This window comes from Ambystoma mexicanum, chromosome 3q, assembly GCF_040938575.1.
Source record: "Ambystoma mexicanum isolate Mex_15411 chromosome 3q, UKY_AmexF1_1, whole genome shotgun sequence".
NCBI classification, from domain to species: domain Eukaryota; kingdom Metazoa; phylum Chordata; class Amphibia; order Caudata; family Ambystomatidae; genus Ambystoma; species Ambystoma mexicanum.
The window spans coordinates 580,871,566-580,899,477 of NC_090926.1; the positions used below are offsets into that span (position 1 = coordinate 580,871,566).

Genomic DNA, 27,912 nt, shown 5'->3' on the forward strand with positions numbered 1-27,912 from the left:
TTCCCTCAGCCTGCCACCTCCCACTTTTTAAAACTTGGATGGGCAACTCCTTGCTGTATACACCCGCCTTTCCAGAGCCATGCACATATCCATCTTCGCTGACCACTGACTGATCTGAGGGTGTGTTCTGAGATACCCCACCTCCGATAAGGCGATAATCCATTTGATCAGTCCCAGAGCTCCCGACAAAAACACCTTCTCACCTTTGGTAAACCAGTCTCCCCACAAATGTCATCTAGCGCAAGCTTCGGGTCTTTCAGCACATGTGAACAAAGCACAACGGACAGCTTGTCAATACGTTTTCCCCAGAAGATCTGGACCCAAGGACACTCCGACACTGTGTGAAAAAACAAACCTCCCACCCCCGGCCTCGCACACTATAAGCAAGAGTCAATCTCTGCATTTCTCGATGTGTGCAGCATCGACCTAGAGTAATAAACATGGTGTAAGATTTGATATTGTATGAGCCAAAGACTAGCAGATATTCCTACGTCCTTGGGAAACATTAACGCCTCCACCCACTCCTAGGACTCCAACAAGCCGACATCCCTTTCCCACCAGTCCCTAAGGCAGGTCAGTTCCTAAGCCCCAAAGGCCGACAACACTTGATACAGAGTGGACAGAACCTTGGCCTCGATACGTGCCAGGGACATATTGGCCTCCAGCGGGGAACACCAGGGGACATCACTCAAGGGCGGAAACTGTGCTTGCGCAGCGGGAGTCAGCGGCAAGTATCGAAAACGTTCCCCAACCACCTCTCTCATGCCTGCCCAGGGTCTCAAAGGGGTGAAGAGATCCCTCACGAACCACCTCCCCCAGGGTTAAAATCCCCACGGCTGTCCCAGGTTCCAAAGTGACCCATCTTGGTGATCTCAGGAAGAGAATATTGTTAGAGAGGCTGATCTACAGTGGGCCTTCCCCAATCCGATGTCCATGTGTGCCTCGGCCGATACCTGTTGTGTGCGTCGTACCATAGGCAGTAATATTGCAATCACCCCCTTGTCCCCGTAGAGCGCCTATATTGGAGCCTTCCCTGCCATCCAACTCATATCCACTATTATGTGGGGCAACCCGGGATCACTGTGAAACCAGTTTTTCACCACGCCTACTTTTGCCATTCAATAGTACCACTGCAAGCAGGGTAGGCCTATTCCCCCTTCCCACACGGAACGCTGCAGGGTTCCCAGGGCAATACACAGGTGCCCCACCCCCCCCCCACTCCCACAGGAGTTCCCTAAGGGTCACCTCAATCTTTAAAAAACGATATGGAGATCGAGAGGGGAGCGTTTTGCAGGACATACAGGAACTCAGGTAGTGCCAACATCTTAAAAAGAGCTTTCTTGCCCAGCAAGTTTAAAGGGAGTGACTGCCAACGTATCACATTGAGCTTGAATGTATCTATGATTGGATACAGATACAGCTTGGGGAACTAAGAGGGGCAACGCCCCACCTGATACCCAGGTCCTAAACCCTGACATGGAGATCTGGTAGGGGCACCCCTGTGGAATTGCGCCCTCCCCCCCTGTATAGGAAAGATAACCGATTTTTGCCAGTTCACTTTCAAACTGCTAAACCCCTGGTATTCATCCAAAATCCACATCACCCCGGGGCAAGAGACCCTGGGATTGCCCATGTAAATCAGGAGATCGTCAGCGTACAGTGAGACCCATTCCTCCCCTCCCCAAGACCATTTAAACTCCTCCCAATCAGTGCTCAATCTCAGTTTAATGGCTAGTGGCTCCATCACTAAGGTAAACAGCAAGGGCGAGAGGGGACAACCCTGTCTCATACTACGCCCCAAGGGGAAGGTCCTTGAGGAAATCCTGTTAACCCTAACTTCAGCCATGTATGAGTTGTATAGCAACCGCACCCACTTCAAGAAGTATTCCTCAAACCCCCATATCCTCCATAGTTGCCCACAGGGAGTCCAACTGGACTGAGTCAAAGGTCTTCTCGAAGTCCACCGAAGGGGAAAGCCAGCAGACCCAAGATCGTGGAGGCCTGACTGATAGCCATATGCACCCTCCGTAAGTTCATGCAAGTAGACTTAGATGGCATGAATCTGCAATGTTCGGGGTGGGCAAGGGACCCTATAACCCCAAGTAAACAGGTGGCCAAGACCTGTGCCAAAATGTTCACCTCCCCATTGATAAGTGAAATTGGCATATATGAGGCACGGCATTCCGGTGGTTTACCTGCTTTGGGAAGAATTATACTGGCTTTCCTCAAGTCCAGAGGAAGGAGGCCCTCCTGCCTGCATTGCACAAACAGATGGAGTAGAACCACCACCGTATCTACCAACCTCTTCCAAATGTCCTCCGGGAAGCCATTCGGCCCCGGGACTTCCCATACTGAAGCTGTGACATAGCTGCAACTATTTTCTCCTCTGTGATTTCTGCATTTAGTCCCAGTCTCTGCCGTTCCGTCAGCTGTGGAAGGACTGTAAGGTCGACAACCCATGACCTCTGCATTAGGGGTTCTCCCTGCAGAGCTTGATATAGGGACTCATAGAATGTGGCAAACGCCTCAGCTATATCAGCGCCCTTTGTCAGAACAGACCTGTTATCTACCTACAAGGCCCTCACATAACAGTTACCCTTATCCCTCCTCTCCAGCCATTCCAACATTTTGCCCGATTTATTCCCTGACTCTTGGATTTGACTATGTTTGACACAGTGTGCTTGCTTTGCGTGGTACACCATGACATTACAGAGCATATCTTGGTCCTTCAGAAGCGCCCTCTATGCTGCTGGGAACCCTGATGCTATGATGTCCTCCTCTGCTGCCCCATATATTAACTCCACCTCCCTAATTGCTGCCCTGTGTTGCCTTCATTTTGCCGAGACCAACTGGGTTGCTTCGCCCCTAAGGCCTGCTAAGAAGCCCTCCAATAACAAAACGGGGCTATTCATGGTCCCCTCTTTTGTGGCAAAGTACTCAGCTGGGGTTTGGGACACTGCTTCCATAAATAAAGGGAATAAAGATTTAGCCTCCACCCTGGTACAGGCTTAGTGTGCCCATTCTTCAGTGTAATTAACAGCGGGGGTGATCGAATATTGTCCGGGCCAGAAATGCTGCCGAAAGAAGCCCATGACAGCCTTCTCATGGGGGGGAAGAAATAATCTAGCCTATACATAGAGGAGTAAACCCCAAGAAGAACGAGAAGCCCCTCTCCCCAGCATGCAGCAGTCAAAAGGTATCTACCAGCCCCAGTGCCAGAGTGAAGGAGCACAACTTTGTGACTGAATCTGGGTTCCTACTGCCCATGCAGTACCTGTCCATCCCTGTGTCCATCATTAAATTCCCCTCCCAGCACCCATGAATCCGCCTGGCCCTGTATCAGGACTTTCTGGAGATCATTCAATAATTCCAACGTGAGAGGAGGGGGTGCATAGACTGCCACAATACCCCAAACTGCCCCCCCCAAAATTCCCCCTGAAGCAACACAAACCTCCTCCATGGATCCGTCCGCACCTCATTTGTATGAAATCACCATGATAACATATGAATGACATATCAAAAAAGAATACATTAAAAGATGATACACAATAAAATTATCAAACAATACAGTTTCCCATAACATCAATCCATAACAACAAATCAGTTCATCAGATAAAACGTAAATGCTTGAGATCACAGATTCAATTTTTAGGGCTATATAACATTATCTAAAGCCAAACTTCTTAGAAAATTAATGGACGCAATTTGTAACGGCATATAAACTGATGAAAATATTAAAGCCCAACATTGATCAGGATCTAAATCTCCCAAATATTTACAATGACGTGAAAAGTGGGTTTCTCTGGCTGGACGTAATACCACACATGCTGTGATCAAGTGCTCCAAAGTTTCAGGAGATATTGGAGTTAAACAAAAACGACAACCAATGTCTGTGATTGCGTTGAACCAAAAGCGCTTTTGTGGGCCATAATTCAAATCTCATACGTAAAATACTAGAACGAAACTGAACCGAAGGAGCACGCAGCAAATAAATTGGTAGTGTGCTGGCTTTTTTTGGTAGGAATCTACTCACAGAACCATTTTTATAATGCAGACAACGATTTAAGATTTTGATCCAATCCACATCATAGATTTTCGATTTTGCTTTATCTGGATTATTAAGCAATTCATCAATTGATACATTCGCCTCAGCCAGTGTGTGGTATACTTTATAAGTCCATTCAGTTACAAAGACATGCTTTGTTGAAAAGAAGTAATTGGCCAGGGTTCTCAGAATGGAGTTTTGATTTTTAGAAATGAAGCATGTTCTAAAAAGAGCATGCTCGCCATAAATGAAGCCCTCGAAGAGAAATCAACCCAAGCTCATATCTCAGCCATGCATTTGGAACGCATTGCGGGATGTGCAAAACTTTCTTCCAAAATGTTGCTTCCCATTTATCGAATTGGAGATCAATACCACCAGAAAGGGTTTCTAGTCCATTTAAAAGACTTGGGACTATTTTTCATACTCCAAAAAACCCATGCTGGTTTGATTGAAAACTTCCCAAATGTATACAAAATAATTTTCGCCTGAGATATAGCTGTAACTAACTTCTCCTATATGCGCACAATTTAAGACCTGGTGTTGTTGTGACCTTGAAATGCCATTCCCAAGTATATATAATATGGAACGCTCAAGGAAATATTATTAATCGACCAGGTGAAAACATTCTTGTGTGTCCTTTTTGGGGAGCATAACACAATTTGTGTTTTGTCAGTATTAATCCGTAGTTCATTTTGCATAATGTACGCCTGAAAACCAGCAAGCAATTTTTGTAGACCTATTTGTGTTTTAGAAATTAATACTAAATCGTCTGCATACATTAACGCTTTTATTGACTGTTCATTAAATTTGGGGGAATCTGAAATTATTTGATCAAAGATATATCATACGTCGTGTATGAAATAATTGAATATTGCAGACACCAAGAGACAGCCTTGCTTCAGGCCTCTTGCTGTTGGAATAGATCTTGATAATAATCCTGCAAGAGACAGTCTGATTTGTATTGACGTGTTAGTATGTAAGGCTGAAATGATATCATAAAGAGACGATGGACATTGAGCTCTGTTCAATTTGGAGAATAGGATCACACGTGAAATGGAATCGAATGCGGCATTGAGATCAACAAACGCAAAAAAGATTGGCTGTTTTAGCTTATGGCTTTGGTGTTTACTGGCATTCAAACATAGTAAATTAATATTAGTGCCTAAACCCGCTACAAATCCTGTTTGCGATGGATCCCTTGGATATTTCACCGTCCATTCCTTGAAATCTCTTAGGATCAGTTTGGCAAATATTTTTCCTGGGGCGTCCAAGAGCGCAATTGGTCGATAATTTCTGGGCATACTACGATCCCCTCTTTTAAAGATTGGGATAATAATAGATGTTTGCCATGATGTTGGTACTCTTTTTGCTATTACGATTTCCAGGAATAGTTTGAATAAAATCCAACTCCATTCTGTCGGGTGTGTCTTGAACATTAGATTATTAAGCCCATCGCGACCAGCTGCTCAAGATGAACTTGCCTGTGATATAAAATCATAAATGGTCTGTTGTGTGAAAACTATTGGCCAATGACCCCTTGAACTAGAGATGCGAGTTGAACCGGTATAATGACTATCAGAATAGAGATCTAAATAAAAGGAAATCCACTGGTGTTCTTGCACTCCATTGATCTGGGCACCGGCTTGCATGTTAGCCGAATGGTTTGTTAAAAGTTGCCACATGCCGGCCGAGTTTTTATTTGCCAACGCTAATCCCATACGCTCGCTATCTTTTTGGAACATAAGAGATTTTCGACTTTTGATCCAGTTCTTATAGCGGCATTTAGCTGTTTTGAGCTCCTTACATAATGTTAACGACTTACATTTTGTAAGTGTCTTCCGAAGCTGTCTATATTCCGCGCGTCTTGCACACAAGGCTGGATCAAAAGTATGTGCATGTTGGACTACATTGTGCCGTGGGATAGCGATAGTATTGGAAAACGCTACAAGCAAGTCGGAGTATTCGATTGAGGCGTACCCTGAAACGCAATAGTCTATGTCTGAGCTAAATTGCGCCAGCTGAGCTGGATTCCAACGAATTATAGATCTCGATGAGTTAGTGACCATAGTTTGGGAATGGAGATTAGGAATTTGTGTTGCTGAATCCCACAAGATGGTTAATAACAAAAGTCTATGATCACTTTCATCTTGATCTTTTACAACCATTGTTTGAATATATTGTAGTAAAGAGGCTTCAACATAGATATAATCAATGGTACTACTACTATTTCCTCTATGCATTGTATGCTGTGGGGGTATGTCACCCATTACCGCCCCATTCACCATACAGAAATGTCGGTTTTCCATGAAGGAAAGCCATGTCTGGACCACACTGGTGGCTTTATGTGTAATGGACGCACATTTGATTATATTATTCAAAACTTGGGATGAACCTTGATAGAATCTCTCATCCGTCATTGCCGTCGGATTGCGGTATATGTTCACTAACGCAATGATCTTATTTGTACAGAATATTTTCACTAAATGGATGTGAGCATCCATTGAAGCCCATGGTGCGATTGTGAGGCCAGCAGCCACATTGACTGCCACCATTAGACCTGATGACGGTCTGCCTCTACCAGATATAGCTGGTAATAGAGCAACATCATAATTATCCCACACAGGTACAGTTACAAGCCATGTTTCTTGGAATGCCAAGATGTGATGGCGCCCTTCAAATTTCTTAATCGATGATTGCAGATGAGAATTACCCCTGGTGTTCCAACATGCAATATTCAGCTCCACAAAGGAAGGTCCCAATGTTATGTTATGTTATTTTGCATTTATATAGCACCTTATATACCATTGGTATGGTCTGAAGGCGCTGGTAGGTTGAACGCCCTTGGGAACCGAAGTTCGAGTCAGTAAGAGTCCAAAGGTGCGTGTGTGCACCAGGTATGTGTGCAGCTGGTGTGGAATTCGTGTAGTAGCTGCTTCATAGCGGTAGGTGTGGTGGTTGAGATCATGAGTATGTATTTGCTCTGGCAGGATTAATCCAGACCAAGTGTGGCTGCGTTAGGCCTGAGGAGAACGCCTGGCTGGGGGTTGTGTGACCAGCAGTGTTTACATAGCATGATGGGGAGTGAGCGCAAGATGTTGATATGAGAACAGTTATACCGAATGGTGTCATAGTATCTCTGTGTTCTAGTTGAGTGGTGGTGTCAAGAGGAGAGTAAGCGTGGGGTGTGGTACAATGGGATGTATGCTCTTTCAAATGTTCCCTGCATTCCAAGGCAAATCACGTACGTCACGCAATTCTATGCAATCAAGTCCGTTCTATGCACTTTTATTCGTTTCAGGTGTTCGAGATCAGGCGTTTCACTCATCCGCTCTGTACACTCATCCGCTCTGCACGCTCATGCAATCTAAACACTCATCCATACTCCACACTCATCCGCTCTCCACACTCATCCGCTCTCCACACTCATCCGCTCTCCACACTCATCCGCTCTCCACACTCATCCGCTCTCCACACTCATCCGGCAAGGCGCACGCCGGCTCACAGCACGAAGGCTTAGGCACAAAGGCTCGTGTCTGTCCTGAGCCTGTCGTGAGCTGGAGGAGCCAGGGGCCAGAAACGTTGCCCGATTCCTACCACATTGCCTCAATCATCTGGGTAAGTGTCTCCTACACCCAGCTAGCCACGCATTATACTTTCCTTGAGTCATCTCAGCCCCACTAACCTAATGATGACATGTGTAGTATACTTGCCATTTGAACGCATCCTAAAACATTAATGTGTAGCTAACCCCTGTGCCATTTGTTACAAGTCAAATTTAGTCACCACCTTTACCTCACGTTTCTGCTGGCTTAAGTGCCCTACCCAAACCGTGGTGCTACCCAATTTAGACAATTTGACTCACTCCGGACTCGAACACTGCCACACCTACTATGTACTACACTAGGACTACTATTATACCTTGCCTGACTTGTGCCTTAATCTGTGTTATGGCCTATGCTAGCATTTAAACCTTGCCTGAACTGTGCCTTAATCTGTGCTATGCCCTATGGTCGCATTTAGACCTTGCCTGAACTGTGCCTTATCTGTGCTATGCCCTATGGTCGCATTTAGACCTTGCCTGAACTGTGCCTTAACCTGTGCTATGCCCTATGGTCGCATTTAGACCTTGCCTGACTTGTGCCTTAATCTGTGTTATACCCTATGGTCGCATTTAGACCTTGCCTGAACTGTGCCTTAATCAGTGTTATGCCCTTTGGTCATATTAGAGCCTTGCCCTGATTTGTACCTTAATCTATGCTATACCCTAGGGTCGTATTTAGACCTTTGCCTGATTTGTGTCTTAATTTGTGTTATGCCATATGGTCGTATTTAGACCTGCCCGACTTATGCCCTAATCTGTGTTCGGCCCTCCCTGCCTATAATTCATAATGAAAATCACCCGTTACCAACTTTTACACTGTGTCCTGAGCATCCTTACCATCATGGCACATGCTTCCACAGCCTCATACCCAGCCAAGGATAGAAACATGAGACTGAGAGCAAGACTATCCTGTCTTCATGAACCATCCTCCTACCACAATCACAGAGGTTACATTGATCTAGCATATAAACTTTCACAAAATCCCAAATCTACCACTGTACATCCCGTTCCCATAACTACCGACCAGCCACTGTCACAAAGAGATGCCTATTCCAAAAACAAACAACCTCCTTTGACTCAACCAAACAGTACCTTATCAATAACTGGATCTCTGATTAATGCAAGATCCATGGTAGCCCATGCTACTGAGATCTCGGACACCCTAACTAATGAAAATTTAGACCTATTAGTCATAACCGAAACCTGGCTCCATGAGGCGGCCGGACCTGCCATCATGCTAGCTATACCTGACGGCTACCAACTACTAAGAGTGGAAAGACCCAACTCTAAAGGCGGCGGCCTAGCTATCATTCACAAATCTACCTTACCTTTTATATTAGCTACTACCCTGATACTCCCATCTACTGAACTCCTTACTGCCAAAATGCACCTCTCTTGTAACCGGACTCTCACCTTGCATGTCATCTACAGACCACCTGGACCATTAGGAACCTTTGAAGATGACCTAACTAGTATCGTAACTAACAACACTAAAGACCACGCTCAAATACTACTACTGGGAGACTTTAACTTGGGCTTTAATGATGGTAACGACAAACATGCCCTATCTGTCGCCTCACTTCTGAATGACTACGCCCTAACTCAAAAAGTATCCTCCCCTACTCATACCAAAGGTAGAACCCTAGACTGGGTTGCTGATCGGAACTGTAACATTACCATTACTAATATAATACCTCAATCCTGGACTGACCACTACTTAATTACATTCAACGCCTCACTAGACCTTATCCGACCTAAACCCATACTCATGGCCCCGCCACTCCCTACGAGAAGTAAAAAAGACATCACAGCAGAACTACTCCTACCCCATCTCCTCCCTACTCTCAATAACTTAGACAATATCACAGACCCCTCGTCGCTGGTGGAAGCCTACAACAGTACAATGATCAAGGCACTTGACTTGATTGCCCCCTCTAAGCTACGCAAAAGTAAACAACTTTGTCACCTTAATAACTGGTTCACTCCACACCTGAAAGACCTTAGAATCCAAAAAAGAAAGTTGCAGTCTATCTGGCAACACTCACCCACTGAGGAGAACAAAACGAAATTAGCCACCATTACCAAACAGTATAAAAAGGAAATCATAAACACCAAAAGAAACACCTTCAATGACAGAATCTCCAAAGCCAAATCAGACACTAAGGAGCTATTCTCCATCCTCCGCGAAATGGAATCACCCATAACCCCACCTGACAACATTCCTAAAAATAAGCCTTGGTGCACCAATATACAAAATGCCCTGGCGGGTAAAATTAGCCTGCTCCAAACTAAAATTGCTAACAAAAAAGCCTTCTTGCCTTCGCAAACAGAGTCTATACTGCAACCTCAGCTCCTCCTTAACCAAGCTAACACCCCTCACCCATTTATCTTTAGAAAAGTATCCATACTAGAGACAGAAAAAAATCATACTATCTCTAAAGCCCTCCAATTGCAAAGGAGACAACTGCCCGGCCCAAATCATAAATGATGCAGCGCGAGACCTAGCACCCTTCATTTCAAAACTTATTAATGCATCCTTTAAGTCTAATCTAGTACCCAATAACCTCAAACAATCCTGGGTACTTCCCTTGCTAAAAAAACAAACTCTCGACCCTGCAATACCAACTAACTATAGACCCATCACCACTGTCCCATTCCTACTTAAAATCATTGATAGAGTAGCATACCTGCAAATTCAGGACTACCTAGAAACCAACAATTTACTAGGCTCACGGCAATCTGGCTTCCGCCCTCTTCATGGTACTGAAACAGCCCTGATTGACCTCAAGACCCAAATTGACGAGTTGAAGGACAATGGTAAATCAGCTATGCTACTCCTCCTTGACCTATCTGCGGCCTTCGACTTGGTAGATCATGCAGTTTTATGCAATCATCTAAGCTCGGCCGCACATTTCTCAAGTGATGCCATAACCTGGGTACAATCCTTCCTTGCAAACCGGACAATGAGAGTCTTCTCCCCCTTAGAAGCCGCTGATCCCATACAAGTTTCATGCGGTGTTCTCCAAGGATCATGTGTTTCTCCGACAATGTATAACATCTTTACTAAGCCCTTGTTTGACAAGTTGGACAGACTGGGTGTTGTCTACACTAACTATGCAGATGACACTCAGATTCTAATCCCCCTTTCGGGTAACTTCTTGGAAGACACGGCCTTAGTAAATAAGATATATCTCCTCATTCAGGCTTGGATGGCATCACACGGCCTCTGCTTGAACGACGACAAGACTGAGCTACTGATCCTTGGCTCAGCATCGACCATCAAAAAACTTGACCCCAACTATGCCTCATTCAACATCGACAATAATGTCATTAAAATGATGCCTGCCGTCAAAACCCTCGGGGTTTATCTTGACTCAGCACTTACCTTCAAAAAACAAACGAATTCTCTAGCATCTTCTACTGCATATACTTGTAAATTAATCCGAGCATGCAGACCATTTCTAACTGAAACTAGCTGCATTACATTAGCCAATGCCCTCATCATATCCAAGCTAGATTACTGCAATGCCCTCTATGCAGGCTCTAACAAGTATATCCTTGACAAACTACAAACTCTCCAAAATAACGCTATCAGAGTAGCTTTAAATATTCCCAACAGAGTTCATATCTCCGCCATTAGAAAAAATATCCACTGGCTAAAAATCAAAGACAGGATCGCCCTCAAAATACTCTCCCTTACATCCAAATGTCTTAACAACATAGCCCCTCCCTACCTGGCAAACAGAATCCACAAGAGAACTTCAAACCGTCCTACCAGATTGACCAACGCCTTCACCTTAGTGAAGCCTAGATTCAAAAAGAGTACAGCTGGCGGCTCTAGTTTCCCAGTCATAGCTGCGCAAACCTGGAACAAACTCCCTCTGGATCTCAGAATGGACCAACCTTACTTCGGCTTCAGGCGGAAAGTCCTCACCTGGATTCGCGCCAATGACATTTAGTTTGACCTCCCACCATATAGATACTAGACATCTGTAATGATATCTGTATGACATATGACATCCGTAACCAGATAAATGACATCTGATCAACTAAATTGATCTGCATTTTTTTTCTGCTCTTTGTATACTTACCTTTGCTCTAATTGTGTACTGTATAAATTGTATGCTTCCTGTAACTAAGTCCTCAAGTAACCTTGTACTGCTTTTGTGCCCAGCTACCCTTGCGGGTTTGGTCCGCGCTATAACAAATAAACAAACAAACAAACATATGTACATCCGTTCTGTATAGTCATCAGTTCTATGCACTCCTGCATTCTATTCGCTTCTCTGTATTTACGCACTCATCGGCTCTACATGCTTGTCCAATCTATACACCTAGCCGCTCTACAGACTCATCCTGTTTCGCATGTTCATCTATTCTGTATACTCATCCGATCTCCGTATTCATTTGATGTATCTAGTTGTCTGTTCTTCCACTCATGCACTCTTCCACTCAGTGCATTCATCCATTCTATTTCATCCACGCCATTCACTTTGTTCTTCCTCATTCAGTATGTACATTTCAGCAGTTTAGATCTCTTTATTTTCCCAATGGTTTATTCATATTATCCACTTCACTGATCAACTTTACTCGTTTATTTCTGTTTGTCTTTTTAGTTTCCATTCGAGTTTATTAGCTGTCAATTTCTCGCATCAGGTAGTTTGTTGGGTCGGTGTCATTGTGATGCTGTTAGTTTGGAAAACCGGTTGATTTCAGGGGAAGAGACAGATTTCCAGTAGTTTGCGGAAGGATGCTAAATCCTCATTTTGATGCTGTTAGTTTGGAAAACTGGTTGGTTTTAGGGGGAAGAGCCAGGTTTTCAGTAGTTTGCGGAAGGACGCTAAATCCTCAGTTAGGCGGATGTGGGGTGGGAGCGAGTTCCACAGGGTTGGGGCCAGGGCTGAGAATGACGATCCGCCTAGCCTGACTGAGTTTGTCTTAGGAATTACTAGGAGGCCGGCTGAGCTTGATCTTAGGGTGCGAGTGGGATGATAAGGTTTTAGTTTGTCTTGAAGATATTGAGGTCCAGTTTTATACAGTGCTCGATGGGAGAGGCATAAGGATTTGAATGCCACCCTATGGGCTACAGGAAGCCAGTGCAGTGTCTTAAGGGCTGGGGAGACGTGGTCTCTTGGACCGAGCGCAAGTAGCATTTTGGCCGCCGCGTTTTGTGCCCTTTGGAGTTTATTCATTTGGAAGGCGTGGATTCCAAGGTATAGGGGTTTGCGTAGCCTAGTCTTGATATAACGATTGATTGGACCGCGGAGAGTCTGTTGGGAAATGAGAGATATGGAAAGATGCGCCTAAGGGTTTTAAGGTGGTAGTGGCAGGACTTTGAGACATTGTTGACTTGGCACGAGAGTGTTCGGTCAGAGTCAAGGGTGCATCCAAGATTTTTCACCGAGTTGGAAGGGGGTCGGTGAGTTGCCCATGGTAGTGGGTGCGGAAGAAGTTTGTGGTTGCCGCAAACCATGATTTCAGTTTTGGAGGGGTTTAACAGGAGGTGGCTTTGGGTCATCCAGAGTTCTATGTCAAGGAGGCAAAATGCCAGGTCAGGTCGGGAGTTGGGTTTCGAGTTCATGAGTTTTAGAATTAGAGTGTCATCGGCGTAGTTGTAACATAGGATGTTGTGTGAACGAATTATTGGTGGGAGGGTGATCAGGTAGAGATTGAACAGGAGGGCGGATAGGCATGCTCCTTGTGGGACTCCCGTGGCGACCGGTCGGGCTTGGGAGGTATAGGTCGAGAGTATCGTTATTTGGTGCCTATCTTTGAAGAATGAAGCTATCCATTTAAGAGCGGTTCCACAAATTCCTAGGAGGCGGTCTAGGAGGATTGAGTGATTGATTGTGTCAAAGGCGGCGGATAGGTCCAGAAGGATTAGTGCGGCGCATCCCGCTAAGTCTGCTGTCATCTTAAGGTCATCCCAGATTGAGGTTAGGGTGGTTTCAGTTCCGTGACGGGCTCTGAAACCTGATTGTGCGGGGTTCTAGGAGATTGTTGACTTCGACAAAGGCATTTAGTTGGGAGTAGGCGGTTCGGTCAATGAGTTTGGCAAGGAATCTGGTGTTTGAGATGGGGCGGTAGTTTTTGGGCTCGAGAGGGTCGAGGGAAGGTTTTTTAATTAGAGGTTTGACATGAACCGTTTTGAGTGCGTCGGGAAAGATACCGGAGGAAAGGGTGTCATGCCTGCGCCATGGGCGCATACATTTGCGATCAATATGGACCTTATTTTCCATTTGCGAGACTTTGGGGCTTTTCTATTTTTCCCAACATACTACACTTACCACAATGCACTTGGCTATAACCATCTATTCCTGGCCATTCCTATTCGTCATCTTCGGAACTACAATCCCCAGAAGCCCTAGGGATCTGCTCTGCTTCCACCAGCTCAGGAACAGAGAGGGAGGTGGCCGATTGTCTGCAGGTGTGCTGATCCAGGTGCGACCAATCAGCCTGCTTCTGTGCTGAGCTGGGCAGTATAAAAGCTGCTGCCTGCAGGAGCTCAGTCTCTTGCATTAAGAGTCCTTCCGGCACCTTTTTGCTTTGAGCTACGGATCTTGTATGCGGTTCCTCCTTACTCCGGCTTTGGATCCAGTGCCCTGCCGGGCTCTCTGCTTTGCAGCCGATCACACTCTGCTGCTTTTCAGCCTCCTCCAGTGCCCTGCCGGGCTCTCTACATTGCAGCCGATCACGCTCTGCTGCTGTCCAGCCTCCGCCTTTGCCCTGCCGGGCTCTCTGCTTTGCAGCCGATCACGCTCAGCTGCTACCTTCCGCCCTGGTCTTCTGGGCTCCTTGCTCTGCAGCCTTCCTCTCTCCAGCTGCCTACAGCCCTTGTCCTCTGGGCTCCCTGCTCTGCAGCCTGCCTCACTCTGGCTGCCTACAGCCCTTGTCCTCTGGGCTCCCTACCTTGCATCTTACAGTCCTCTGCAGCCTTCTACAGTCAGCGGCCCTGCTCCTCTGGGCTTACTCCTTGCTGCCCGGTCCTTCTGGCTCCTTGCCGCGCAGCCTGCTTCTCTCTGCTGCCAACAGCCCTTGTACTCAGGGCTTCCTACCTTGCAGCCGATCACGCTCCGCTGCTTGCTACCTACAGCCTTTGTCCGCTGGGTTCTCAGCCTAGCAGCCCTATACAATCCTCTGCAGCCTTCTAGGTCAGCGGCCCTGCCCCCCCAGGGCTCACTCCTTGCTGCCCGGCCCTTCTGGGCTCCGTGCCATGCAGCATGCTTTACTCCACTGCCCTAAGCCCTTTCCCTCTGGGCTCCCTACCTTACAGCCCTGCTCCTGTGGGCTTGCTCATTGCTTTCCTGCTCTCAACCTTGTTACCTACCGTCCTCTTCTATCCAATCCTGTTACACAACTTTCCCCTTCATTTCCTTCTGCTAGTTTGCCATCGACTTCCTTTTCTTTTTGTCTGTTAGTATCTTCTCTTGTACTGTTTGTAGACCCTTTTGTACAGAGCTTGTCTGTTGGTTTCCGTCAGGCAACCTCTGCCCCTTCCCTTGTCTCTTTTCTACGTTACAGACACCCATAGCTGTTGTTCCAAGCCATGAGCAAACAGCGTGGGCCTCTGTTATAGCAAACTGTGCAGAAGGCTAGAGTTTTCCTAAGGCCCGTGGAATACACTTTTCCTATATCTGCATACACCCCTAAAGGGAATCCATTCTGTTGTACCTTATTCCTTGCTACACTTGTCTACTCTTCGTTCACATTGCTTTCAGCTGTGTGTGTACTTATCTGTCCACCTTACTTCGGCACAACCACCCTAACCCTTCCTGGGTGTCCTGTGCCACTCTTACAGGGTGTCATCCCATGACAAAGGGAGGCATTTATGATGGATCTTGCGTGTTTTCCTGCGCAGGTTGAAGCGAAAATCTCTTTCAGGGTTGTGGCTGGGCAAGGGTCTAGGGGAGAGCCAGATGGTTTGCGGGCAGATAGAAGTTTGAGAAATTGTTCTGGTGATATTGGACTAAAGGATTCAAACGTTGGTTGCGTAGTGGTTGCAGCTGGTCGGAAGGTCAGATTGGGGGTGGGGGGGAGTATTGCCTGGCGGATGCAGGAGAGCAACTTTGGTGGCTAGAGTATTTGTTCTTTCGAGAGCTGTGTTGGAAAAGGGGAGGGAGAGTCACATAGTGGTTGTGAGGGGGTCAGGACGGTCGTGGTGCAGGCCGGGTTGGTGAATTCAGAGATGATTTTGTGGAGTTCTTTGCTCAGGTTTTTGCAGTTTAGGATTCGGGAGTTGTAGTGGGCTTTTTTTGCTTTCCGGATTTCGCCCTTGTACTGATAAATGTGTCGTGCCAATGTGGCCCTGCTCTCCTGGGTTTTGTCTTTCTGCCATCTGCGTTCTAGGTATTTATATAGTTGTTTGGTAGTCTTCAACTCGAGAGTGAACCATTTGGGGAAGAGTCCACAACGCTTTGAGGGTTTGCAAGGGGGTGTAAGCCGCATAAAAGATGCATTGAGCCATGAGTCAAAGGCGTCTGGGGTTAGTTGTTTATTGAGTTGGCAGGAGGATGGTGGAGATTGGAGGAGCGCGTCGGCTAGGTCCGGGACGATAGTTTTTTCCAGCATTTGCATAGATTCGGAGGTTCGGATTCAAGTCGGGGAGGGGGGTCGGGTGAGCTAATGGTGAACGAGAGAATGAAATGATCAGACCAGATGATGGGGGTGGGGTGGTTTAAATGAATCCGGGTGTTGGAGCTGAAGATGGCATCAAGAGTGTGTCCTTTATAGTGAGTCGGGCCATTTATGTGGGGTTGGAGGTTAATTGCGTCTAAACCGTCAACCAGAGAGTGTGTCATTGGGTTGGAGGGAATGTCGAGCCATATGTTGAAGTCTCCAAGAAGTGTGAGGTTGGGGTGGTTTAGCTGAAGAGTGGCAATAGTGTCGCAGAGGTTGTTTGCAAATTCTCTATCATAGCCAGGGGGCCTGTAGATTATTAGGAAGCTGTGTGAGAGCGACAGGGAGAGGGATAGTTTAACAAGGAGAGATTCGCAGGAAGGAATGGAAGGTTGGTTGTCGATGATTAAGGCGTGGAAGAGAGACTTGAAGACGAATGCTACTCCCCCTCCTCTGGAGGGACAGTTCAGTGGGATGAGGGAGTAATCAGGTGGAAAGGCTTCATTAGCGATTGGGGCAGTCAGAGAACCAAGTTTCAGTGATGAAGACCAGGTCTGGTTTGTCAGAGGCAATGAGGTCAAAGATTCAGTGTCTGTTTTTTGCTACGGATCGGGCATTAAATAGGATGCAGTTCACATCGGCAGGCGAGGTTGGTCTCGGAGCTGGAGCGGAAGGGGATGGTGGCGGAGAGAGTGGGGACTGGCGAGGGAGATGGGTAGGCTTGGTGATGCTCGATGGGAATAGTGGGCAAGCAGAAAAATTGGCGGGTTTCGGGCGGGATTGGGTGGCAGCGTGTGTTAGGATGATCGGGTTTGGATCGGGTGATTTGGGGGTGGCGTGTGGGCGGTTAGGAGTTTCAGTTGTAGTTGATGAGAAATCGAGGGAGAGGGGTTTCAGGAAGGGTGAAGTCACGGGGGAAGGAGGTGATTGCGGGAATGAGGTGGTGGGTCGAGACAGGGGAGGCGATGAGTGCTGGTGGATTGAGGGGGACCAGGTACGCTTCCTCTTTAGTTTATTTGTTGTGATTGGGGTGTGAGAGGGTCAGAGGGGGAGAGGGATGCAGCTTCAGTTCTTGCTAGGGCTAGGCGTGAAGTTTTTAGGGAGGGGAAGGGGTGCGGTTGGGGAAAAGTGGCGGGGGTTTGTGGGCAAGGCGGGGGATGGATGATTGCGGGCGGGGTGTGCCTGTTATGATTTTGAGGGGAGATGGCATGGTTAACATTGGCTGGTCAGTGGTAGGGTTCGGGGGAGGATTGGTTTTAGGGTGGGTGGTTCGCCATTGTGCCCCTCTGGCTTGGTGTTTGGAGAGGTGAATGGCAGGGAATGCGAAAGGGGGAGGAATGATTTCAGCAGGGTGTGACGGGCGGGGGGGCTGATCAGGGATAGGGGCACAGGTCCACGATGGTCATATCCGATAAACTCTGGTGGAATCGGTGTACTCATGATTAGTACGAGCTTTTAGGTGGAATTTAGGAGGGTTTTCTAATTGTGGTTTTAAATTCAGTGGGGGCACACTTTTAGGCTCACTTCCAAGTTCGATTTGCACAGGGATGATATTTGATTATTAGGTGCACATCTAGGTTTGATTGCACATAGAAGTGATATTAGGCTGTTAGGTACTATTAGGTAGACTTCTAGATTTAACGTTGCACAGAGATATTAGGCTAGCTACTAGGTACCATTAGAAACACTTCTACATTCAACTGTATACAGAGATGGTATTAGGTTTAGCTCTAGATTCAATTTTTTTACGGTGGGATATTTGAGCTATTAGACAACTAGAAGCAGTTCTAGATTCAACTTTCACAGTGAGTCTATTGGGCACATTTTAAATTCAACTTTCACAGAGAGGTTGTTGGGCGCACTGGTAAGTTCAGCTTCTAATGCACTTCTAGATTCAACTATCACAGAGATTCTATTGGGCACTTCTAAATTCAACTTTGCCCAGGGGTGTTATAGGGCACACTTCTAAATTCAACTTGTAATGCACTTCTAAATTCAACTTTTACAGAGAGGCTATTGGGCACACTATAAAATCAACTTTGCACGGGAGTGTTATAGGGCATATTTCTAAATTCAACTTCTAATGCACTTCTAGATTGAACTACCACAGAGTTTATTGGGCACACTTTATATTCAACTTTCACAGAGAGGCTATTGGGCACACTTCTAAATTCAACTTCTAATGCATGTCTAAATTCAGCTATCACAGAGAGTCTATTGGGCACACTTTATATTCAACTTTCACAGAGAGGCTATTGGGCACACTTCTAAATTCAACTTCTAATGCACGTCTAAATTCAGCTATCACAGAGAGGCTATTGGGCACACTTCTAAATTCAACTTTCCACAGGGGTGTTATCGTTTTTTCACTGACTATTGGGCAACACTTTTTAAATGTAACTTTCACAGAGAGTCTATTGGGCACACTTCTAAATTCAGCTTCTAATGCACTTCTAAGTTGAACTATCACAGAGAGGCTATTGGGCACAATTCTGAATTCAACTTCAAATGCACTACTAAGTTCAACTTTCACAGTGAGTCTATTGGGCACAATTGTAAATTCAACTTCTAATGCACTTCTAAGTTTATCACAGAGGGGCTAGAGGGGCTATTGAGCACACTTTAAAATCAACTTCAAATGCACTTTTAAATTCAACTTTCACAGAGAGGCTATTGGGGACACTTCTGAATTCACATTTCCACAGGGGTGCTATAGTTTCTTTCACGGAAAGGCGATTGGGCACACTTTTTAAATTCAACTTTCACAGAGAGTCTATTGGGCACACTTCTAAATTCAGCTTCTAATGCACTCCTAGGTTCAACTATCACAGAGGGGCTATTGGGCACAATTCTAAATTCAACTTCTAATGTACTTCTAAGTTGAACTATCACAGAGAGGCTATTGGGTACAATTCTAAATTCAACTTCAAAAGCACTTTAAATTCAGCTTTCATAGAGAGGCTATTGGGCACACTTTAAATTCAACTTCTAATGCGCTTCTAAGTTCAACTATCGCAGAGGGGCTATTGGGCACACTTTAAAATTCAACTTCAAATGCGCTTCTAAGTTCAACTTTCACAGAGAAGTTATTGAGCACATTTTAAAATCAACTTCTAAAGTACTTCTAAATTCAACATTTACAGAGAGGCTATTGGGCACAATTCTAAATTCAACTTCAAATGCACTTTTAAAAACAACTTTCACAGAGAGGCTTATTGGGCACACTTTAAAATTCAACTTCTAATGCGCTTCTAAGTTCAACTATCGCAGAGGGGTTTATTGGGCACACATTTAAATTCAACATTTACAGAGAGGCTATTGGGCACAATTCTAAATTCAACTTCAAATGCACTTTTAAAATCAACTTTCACAGAGAGGCTTATTGGGCACACTTTAAAATTTAACTTCTAATGCGCTTCTAAGTTCAACTATCGAAGAGGGGCTATTGGGTACACATCCGAAATGTTGAGTGTTGAGTAGTATGGCAAGAAGTAATTGCTTCTGTCCCCGCCCTTGCCACACTTACTTGTTGGTGGCTTCTTGCTTCTCCTGCTGATACCTGCAGATACGACCTGGAGCCGTCACTGTGGGGGCGTCCTTTGCCTTGGGGTCCTTAGCCGATGGGGCTGCCGGGCAGGGGCTGCCCTGGTGAGATTGGCTATGAATGGAAGTCCCCTTGATGTGACCAATGGGAGGTAGTGGGCGGGCGCGGGAGGCGGGGAGGGCCGGGGAAGAAAGAAATGGATGCGGGGAGGGATTGGGAGGCGGATGGGCTACCAAGGGGGCAGGGGGACCACGGATGCCACCAGGAAGGGTGGATAGGACGCTATATGCATGCAGCTGCACTCATCAGACTCCGGGGGACTAAGGGAGCCGGGGCAGGCACGCGAGTCTCTAGGCTCGTTGTGCAAGTTGGATTGACCAATGGGAGGAGGTGGGTGGGAGGCGGGGAGGGCCGGGGAATAAGGAAATGGCTGCGGGGAGGGATTGGGAGGCGGATGGGCTACCAAGGGGGCAGGGGGACCACGGATGACACCAGGAAGGGTGGATAGGACGCTATATGCACGCAGCAATGGTTGTTAATTATACATGTGCTTTGGGTTAGAAATGGGGCATTCTACCGACCCCTGGGAGCTTTGGTAAATGTTGGGTGTGGGCAAAGTATGATGTGGTCTGGCAGCTGTACGATCGGGGTCTTGTGCAATGAGAAAGCCCATATTGAACAACGCCATTTTGGCTTTCCAAATTGCGTTCATGACCACTCCTGATGTTATCCAAAGCCGCACCACCGTACACATTGATTCGGAAATGAATTCAATTTGGTCGATGTCACTCGACACAATATCCTCTAATTCCACCAAGTAATTAAATATGTTGAGCACACTACACCTATTAAGGTCGTGTGATGGGTACGGTCCATTTCTACACTTCATTATCAACGTGTGACATGGCGAATTGACAGAATGAGCATATCTAGATACATTTTTATACGCAGGTCTATTCAAGAGCTATGTCTTGATGGCACTGGGATGAGCTGGCCCCCTCCCCATGTCTTGGCAGATAGTCACTTTCCTGTGGCCGACCTGTAGGCAAGGGAATGAAGGCAGCTAATTTGGTGCTAGCGTTGGCTATCTGTTGTCCTATCTGATGTTGAGTCAGATTGGGATTCTGGAGAGGTAAGGATCTGACCTCTGGATTAGCTATGCGTGCTGCCAGATAGAGGTACACCATATGGTGCAGATCCTTAATTGTTGTTTGAGTTTCAGTTTCGTTGATCAATACAGAAGCCACAGGTAAGGAGAAGGAAACAGTTTTTTTGGGAGGGATAATGGGAGCGTTACAATTATATGCCTTGGCCCCCTTCTCAATAGAATGTATAAGATTATTCAAAGGTGAATAGGACTTAGGTGTTATGTCCTTTTCTAAATTGGGGAGAGTCATCGGTGTATGTTGTTCTGATATGCTGACAACATTTGAAGCACTGGAAGCCATATTATTTGTCCCACTACAACCGTTGGAAATTTGGTTGATTGAGCCAATGATTGAAAAAAAGCATTCAATGTTCCTCTGAAAGGTTTTGTGGCAGCCATGTTTTTTATTTTCTTATTAAGTGTGCGCTGACCTTTCGTGGCCCGCTTGGAAATTAATTGAATTTGGGGCTGCTTTTGGGCCTTTGTAGTAGCATTGGCTAGTTGTTATGTGTGACATTCCACCTCCTCCCCCCCCCCCCCCCCAAGGACGACACAATCGGCATTGTAGGCGAAACTTGGGGCAAGTGATCAGATAGCCATGACTGGTCTTCCCTAGGGGGAGCTGATGGTGTTACAGTTTTTTGCTCAATCGCACGAATGATGCCCGAGATGAGTGGTAGAGTGGGATTGGAGATAGATGGAGCGACATAGATGTCATCTGCAATACAAGCCAACTGGCAAGAATTAGAATCCTCTAATTCAGATGTCGCGTGCATGGATTTAACGAAGGTTTTACTACCGGTGTGCTGGTAAAATGCCTGGATTGACTATTTTTGATACATGTGGTCAACTCCTCCATCTTAATAGATTGTGCAAAAAGTTTACTATCTACAGTCTCATACAATTTTGACAGGCTAACAAGAGTGGTATTAATGGCCATTAGTGCAGGCTGTAAAATAGTCAAATACTGAGGAAATTAATCTCTCAGAGGTGAACGCGGCGGTATTGGTGTTGGGTGCATGAATGAGTCCGCCAATGAGTGGACTTGAGCCATGGAGGAATTCAAAGTGACAACTTCAGAACAACTTAACCAATGAATTCAAAGGGTCTTTAATACCCTGTGGAGAAGGAGACAAAGAAGCAAGCAGGACTAAATTGGTTGCTCTGCTTTGCACACTATTTATGATATAAAAATGCTGTGGTACTTACCAGGCCGTAGGCTCTTCCTAAATGTCAACAAAGTGGTATCTTGAAAATTCGAAATATCTCTGTCTAAGGTGAAACTGAAAGAGGAGAAAAGGACCTCTGTTAGTGCTCAGTGTGGGCACCCTGTTCTAATTCAAAAATACCCCGTTGAGTCGGGGCTATCCCCTCTGTGGTCACTCACCTTGCCGTGTGGATCACAGTTGCGCACATATGCCTCCGCAAAAGAGAATAGCCAGTCTGTGTGATGCCAGCTCCAATATCCTTGTAAAATCATGGATGAAGAAAGAGGACTAGATATGTGCCTTACGCGACGGTGGGCGAATGCACCAATGTGTTTGCGTGCATGTGTTTATGATGTTCTCTTTAGCCATGGCCCAACAGTGCCTAATATTGAAAAATGAATGTCTAAAGACCCCTCTCTAGTGGTGATATAAAAGCGGCCCGAATGAAGAACACCAGAGGCATTATGGGTAATGTAGTCCAACAGGAAAAACATGTATTCATCTGGGTAGGTTCCACAAACTTGACAAGGACCGGACGTTTAACACCCAAGGGCATAGTGGGATATGTAGTTCATCCACCCATGCTGGTAAAGCCAAATAGCGGTGTCACTTCCTCTACATTTGCCTCGGGTCTGATAAGGCAAATACATCCCGGTAGCGGCAGTGGGCGCATCATCCATACCACCATGGGGCTAGCCCCTGTGATGGCGCAGATGGATGACCAAAGTGACATATCACAGGGCTACATTACAAAAAAGGTGGAGGGGATGGGATCTTAGTGTCTATGCAGAGCATTCCACTCAACAAAAATATTAAGTCCGTGGTATACTGTTTCTAGGCGGTAGACCCATTGCTGTTCAAGCCTATGCAGACCTGATGACATATCTCCCCCCCGGAGTTTGGGTTTTATGGTTTGTAGTACAAACCACTTGAGATCAGTATCCTTAAGATTTTTTTTTCTTGGAAATGTTCGACTAGAGGTTTGTCTGGCACTCTATTGTGAATGCAAGAACGGTGTTCCCCTATCCTCACTCTTACCTCCCTCGTGGTCTTAACTACGTACAGGAGATTACATAGACAAACAATGATGTAGATGGCATTTTTGGTGTGACAGTTGGTGTGGCTCTTTAATGTCCATCTGAAAGTGCCACATTGGAATATATGTTTTGTTTCGGTCAATGGACACACTGCACAATTACCACACTTATAGTGCCTAGATATGGGCGGTAAACCCCATTGTTTCATGAGTGTGGGTTCTTTTGGTGGCTCCCGGAGGGTATGCACTAGCTTCTGGCGCAGATTGCTGTTGCGCTTGAAAGCGAACATAGGTTTGTTAGAAAGTGTTCCTGGATTTTTTATGAGATTTCAATTTCAGTTAATAATGCGTTTGATGTCATTACTGACCAGGTTAAACGGGGTCACGTACACCAACCTATCGCTTTGTTGTTTTTCCTTACTTTTCAAGCATATTTAAAAGGTATTTAAAATCATAAAAGACCTCAAAGACACGTCCTGTCCTGCGGACGACTGTCCCACAAGCACTCTTAAAGAGTCTTTAGAAACTCTGGTTCCATGGATCACTAAACTGGTTAATCTCTCTTTTGATGAGGGTCTGGTGCCGGAACTGTTAAAGTCGGCATGGATCACACCCTTGTTGAAAAAGGAGAACCTCGATCCAGCGAATAACGACAATTACAGGCCTATTACCTACGTGCCTTATGTTCTTAAAATAATCGATAAATTGGCCTACTTACAGCTACAGGCCCATGTCGAAGAATACAATATCCTGGGCACCCGTCAGTCGGGCTACAGGGCACGTCACGGGACTGAGACAGCTATGCTAGATCTCAAATCTACCTTAGCTAGCATAGCTGATAATAATCAAGCTGCCGTGCTCATGTTACTTGACCTCTCCGCAGCCTTTGACCTAGTTGATCACAGCTTACTGGTGTCAAGGCTCGGAGAGGTCGCCAAGTGCTCCGCAAATGCATCCAGATGGATTGCCTCCTTTCGGGGTCCCAGAATGGTGAGAGTTTGCGTGGGCGATAGCCAATCTGCTCCAATTTCTCAGACATGCGGAGTTCCGCAGGGCTCCTGTCTTTCGCCCTTGCTCTTCAATCTATATATTCGTCCCCTTCTTGACCTCTTAAACAAACTAGGCGTACAATATACGAACTACGCCGATGACACTCAGGTGGTTATACAGCTGAGTGGCCTATATAACAGCGTTTCTGCAACCATCAACAAAATATATAAAGCTATACAAGATTGGATGGCCTGCAACTCGCTTGCCCTTAATGATAAAAAAACTGAAATCCTCATCGTGGCATCTAAAAACATTAGGGCGAAACTAGATCCCGACTATGCTAGCTTCCATATTGCTGACAACACCATTCTCGTCCAGAAGAAGGTCAAGACCTTGGGAGTTGTTCTCGACGAAGAGCTGTCAATGAAATTTCACGTTTCCAGCATTAAATCAAGCTGTGGTCTCATAAGAGAATAGGGTACATTCGCCCATTCATATCACAAGAGAACTGCGCTCTTCTTTCCACCGCACTAATTAATTCTAGACTGGATTACTGCAACAGCCTCCTTGCGGGCAACACAGCTCTCAATATCCAGTCATTACAAGTGGCTCAGAATAATGCTGTGCGCAATATTTTCATTCAGTCCCGTCGCACACACATTTCCAATTTCAGGAAAAAACTTCGTTGGCTCCCTGTCAAACATCGGATAACCCATAAGATATTAACCACGACCCATAAATGCCTTAGTCTCAGCAGTCCCACCTACCTGTCAGACCGCATAAGCATTAAGCCAAACGTCATGAACCTTCGGTCATCCGCGGCCATTATTCTCAAACAGCCAAAAACTAGGACAGCTAAATTTGGAGGTACTACTCTTGACGCACATGGACCCCTACTATGGAACAAACTTCCAGCCCAGATGCGGCAGATACAGAACTACACCGTATTGAAACGCGCCGTAAAAACATACTTTTTCAACATGGAATAAATTCTTTGACTTATCTCATTCTATGCTCTATACAGGTTACTCTATATGTTTGTCTGTCCTGTTAAGTTTCTATGTGCGCCCTTAGGCCTACGGGCATGTTGGCGCGTTACAAGAATTAAAATAAATAAATAAGTAAATCTGTGTTGGCTGCTCTCTTCAGGTTGTCTTTAACCAATTTCTTGGGGTAGCCCCATGACAGCAGTCGTTCTTTTAAATGTGCAGCATGTTCATTGTAATCTGTCCTTGTGGTGCAATTCTGCCGTATGCGTAAAAATTGCCCATAGGGTAGGTTGCGTTTGAGACCATCGGGGTGGAAACTAGAATAATGGAGCAATGTGTTTTTATCAGTTTCCTTTCTGTATAGAGTTGTGGTCAGTGAGTTCCCAGATTTTCTTACCATCAGGTCTAAGAAACTGATCTGGTCCCTACTCCATTCGATGGTAAATTTGATGTTCTCATCGCACGTGTTGATCCATGCATGGAAAAGTAACAGTGATGCACTGTCTCCTCTCCAGACAAAGAACACATCGTCTATATATCTTTGCCATAACCGTTGTTTGTTGACAAATCCGGGTTGACATATCGTGGTGTTATTAAGGAGGTGAGATACATAGCGTGCTTCAAAATTACCCATGTATAAATTGGTTACATGTGGGGCAAATGTTGCCCCCATGCTTACCCCCTTTTGTTGTTTGTATAGTTGTCTGTTCAATAGAAGAAAAAAAATATGTCATTGCAATTCTGGAGCATTCCAGAATAAACCCTGAAGGTGGTTTATGTGGAATGTGGCGAGTGTCTAAATATTCAGCCAGTACACTAAGACCTTCCATTTGTGGAATTGAAGTGTACAAGGATTCTACGTCCATGGTCACAATTAGGTAATTTTCTTCAATGTTCAAATTCATCAGTATTCTCATCATGTCTGTGGTGTTCTTTGTGTATGAGGGCATTGTGAGCACAAAAGGTTTCAAAAAGAACTCACTGTATATGGACAAAGGTTCCAGAAGGGAATCTATAGCAGACACTATAGGTCTGCAGGGGGGATTTTCCTTATTTTTATGCATTTTGGGCAATGTGTAGAAGGCCGCCTTCTTGGGATGTTGTTTATTCAGAAAACGTGCTTCCTCTCTACATATCCACTCTTCCTGGAGGGCATGATCTGTGAGGCTCTTAACCTCCTCTTGGAGTCTTGAGGTGGGATCCAGGTCGAGTCTTTTGTATGCAATGGTATTGCCTAACAATCTCAGGCATTCCTTCTCATAATTGATCGTGTCCATGAGGACAATGCCCCCCGCCTTTATCCGCCGGTTTGATTGTAAAGTTTTCCATATCGCTTAATTTTTGGAAACATGTTCTTTCATCCCTATTGAGGTTGTCTTTCTGATAGTTCTTCTTTTTGATGGAGTCTAATATCTGTTTTGTCACTCTATTTTCAAAGGTGACTATTTCCGGCGGGCATGTATGCGCTGGGGGAACAAAATTAGATTTAATCTTCAGGCCAGTGATGTTGGTTTCTACTACAGTTGTTAATGACCCCCCTCCTCCTTCACATCTTTGATTAGGTAAGTATATTTCAAAAATGTGTTTTAATCTAATGTTTCTGAAGAAACGCTGTAATTCAAGTTCGATGTTTAAAGAATCTGCTTTAGTAACCGGGACGTATGATAATCCCTTAAATAGGAGATCAGCTGCCAATTGGCTCAAAAGATGAAAGGACAAATTCAATATTGGGATGAAATCTGATGTTACTGATTCGAGTACCATTGTCTGGTCCCGACTCCTTGCTGTTGTCCTGTCCGTTATTTGTTATGTGCAGATGTCATTACTGCTTGATGCACACCAAGTAAACTCAATTGAAGCAAGTGGAAAGTAAAGGGCCAAGTAAGTACCCATAAGGGATATAAAATATGCCATTTTCCCCAAACCAAAAATTAAGAACTATATGTTATACACAAGTTTATGACTGAATTGTGGTCACCATTAATGGAGGATTTCCCTGATTCTCCTAATCTAGAGACATATCCTACATCTATCGGACACTCATCAAGTAAGAATTATCCGTAGCAGGGATTCATCCAAGGTTTCAAGATCACCACCCGCTGAATGCACAGTGGAGGTGAGTCTTGAATGCACAACAGATAAAAGCATGTTGTTCAGACAGAGATATTGTCAGTAAATTATGAGGATAACAGGTTTAGTTGAGAGATGGTAATTAGTATCCCTATTCTGTAATTGTTTTAGATTGAAAGGCTCACGAATCCTATCAAGATACCACACGGACTGGAGTGTTGTATCTCACCCTGAGGAAGGTTGGCTAGAACTGTTAGGGCTAAACTGTGCAAGCCTGCATCACATCACAACCGAAACACGTGTAGACGATAAGAAAACTCTCTATAATAAGAATAGAAGGTCACATCTAGAAGACACAAGAGTGTTGGACTTGACATTGTGAACCATTTCTATGTTGGGCACAATGAACACCCATGTTTGTTGAAATTGTATGATTAAGAAGATGACTTGTATGAATGAAGAATGAATGATGGGAAAAGTCTTGTAAGGTCAAGCCTATTTTTAGAGCATTTTTGATGTATAATTAAATACTTAACATTTTCTATTATGTGAAATAAATACCATATCAAAAAACATTTTTGAAAAGTCATAAAAGATTCCCATTATCTTTGAAACTATCGGTCCATATTCTCTTTTTTGTTCATGTACACTCACCTGGAGGACGAT

At 45.3% G+C, this 27,912-nt stretch overlaps 1 protein-coding gene and 1 long non-coding RNA gene across 2 annotated transcripts in view; one reads left to right on the forward strand and one right to left on the reverse strand.

The window, feature by feature from the left end:
• LOC138582762 (uncharacterized) overlaps positions 1 to 26,733 on the forward strand; it is a 448,281-nt gene extending 421,548 nt beyond the window's left edge. The window contains exon 5 of the long non-coding RNA XR_011305074.1: positions 26,615 to 26,733. This is a non-coding gene — a long non-coding RNA (uncharacterized lncRNA). The remainder of the gene's footprint in view (positions 1 to 26,614) is intronic.
• FOXRED2 (FAD dependent oxidoreductase domain containing 2) overlaps positions 1 to 27,912 on the reverse strand; it is a 397,384-nt gene that overhangs the window by 1,317 nt on the left and 368,155 nt on the right. The window lies entirely within an intron of this gene.